Raw genomic sequence first — 1,825 nt, forward strand, 5'->3', positions numbered from 1 at the left:
AGCTCGAGGAAGATGAGCCCAAGAGGAAGAGCAAGTCACTTGCTTTGAAGTGTTCAGGAAGATCTGAGAAGACTAAAGCTCTTCAAGATGAAACTGATGAAGAGTCTGGAGAGGAATCAGAAGAAGATGATGAATTGTCTCTTATGTTCGGACGTGTTAATCAACTGTGGCAGAAAATTCAAGGAATATTCAGAGGAAAAAGAAGGACAACTGGTCATTCTGAGTCCATTTATGGATCCAAGAAGGTTGGAGTTTGCAAAGAACTCACGTGTTTTGCGTGTATGGAGCATGGCCACTTCAAGAATGAATGTCCCAAGTCAAAGAAAGAGATGCCCAGAAAGAACTTCAGAGGAAAGAAGAAGGGTTTGATGGGTACATGGGACGATTCAGAGTTTTAAGAAGAAGATTATGAAGAATAGCAGGTTAACGTTGCACTGATGGCTTTTAGAGAAGCTCCTGCAGAAATAATTCAATCAAAATCAGAATCTGAGTCAGATTCTGAAGAGGTATTTTCTGAACTATCTCGTTCTGAGCTTGAATTCAGTTTATATAAAGTTTTGGAAAAATATTAGAATCTTATGAATAAATACATGGATCGAGAAAAGATTCATGTATCTGAATCAGAAGCTTATTGTAAGCTTCAGAAAGAGTTTTCAAGTTTGAGTGAAGAAAATCTTACTCTGAAAAATAATAACTATGTGCCTTTAAGCAAGAGTCTCAGACCTGAAAAGAAAAGTCTTTCTAAAGCCTTTACATGTTCTGGTGATATCATAAAGAAGTATGATAAATCTTTTCAGAAGTTTCTTTCCAAAATCTGGAATAGAAGCTTAATGACTTCCATGATTTATGATGTTAGCAGGAACGAGACAAGGGGTATTGGCTATGATTCTGATGACGAATTTGATTCTGAAAAAGATGACAAGCCAAATACTCTTAAGGCTCATTTTGTTCCTTTTGGGAAACAAAATAATGTTAGGCCTAAAGGTAAAACTATCTCTAAACCTAAGGCTAAAATAAAACCTCATGCTCGTCCTAATCACGCATTCATGTATAAATATCATGCACTAAAACCCAAGGTTGTTAAGAACTCTGGGAAGACTAACCGAAAAGGACCCTAAATGATATGGTTACCTAAGGATAAGATAACATATGTTGTAGATATCCTTAGCCGCGGAGTTGAGACGCCATCCATAGTACCTGGACTCTGGATGCAAGCGAAACATGACGGGAAGAAGGCATATGTTCCAAAGCTTGGAAATTAATCCTGGAGGCGTCATCGGTTTCAGAGGTGATCAAAAAGGGAAGATCATTGGCTCCGGAACAGTAGGTAATGGTACTCTTCCTTCCATTACTAATGTTCTTTCAGTTGAAGGATTGATGCATAATCTATTGTCCATAAGTCAATTAAGTGACAATGGTTATGACATTATTTTCAATCAAAGTTCATGTAAAGGTGTTAGTCAAAAGGATGGCTCAGTTCTTTTCAATGGAAATAGAAAGAACATTTACAAGATAAGAATTTATGATTTGAAAAATCAAAATGTAAAATTTAGTATATCTGTGAATGAAGATAAATGGACATGACATGGACGATTGGGGAATGTTAGCATGAGGAGGATTTCTCAGCTTAATAAGCTTAATCTTGTCAGAGGCCTGTCAAATCTATAGTTTGCTTCTATGTTCTTTGTGAAGCATGTCAGAAAGGAAAATTTTCTAAAACATTTTTCAAGGCTAAAAATTTTATTTCAACCTCCAGACCGTTGGAGCTTCTGCACATTGACTTGCTTGGTTCAGTGAAAACTTCCTATGTCAATGGTAAGAAGTA

This window comes from Lathyrus oleraceus, chromosome 5, assembly GCF_024323335.1.
Source record: "Lathyrus oleraceus cultivar Zhongwan6 chromosome 5, CAAS_Psat_ZW6_1.0, whole genome shotgun sequence".
Lineage (NCBI taxonomy): Eukaryota > Viridiplantae > Streptophyta > Magnoliopsida > Fabales > Fabaceae > Lathyrus > Lathyrus oleraceus.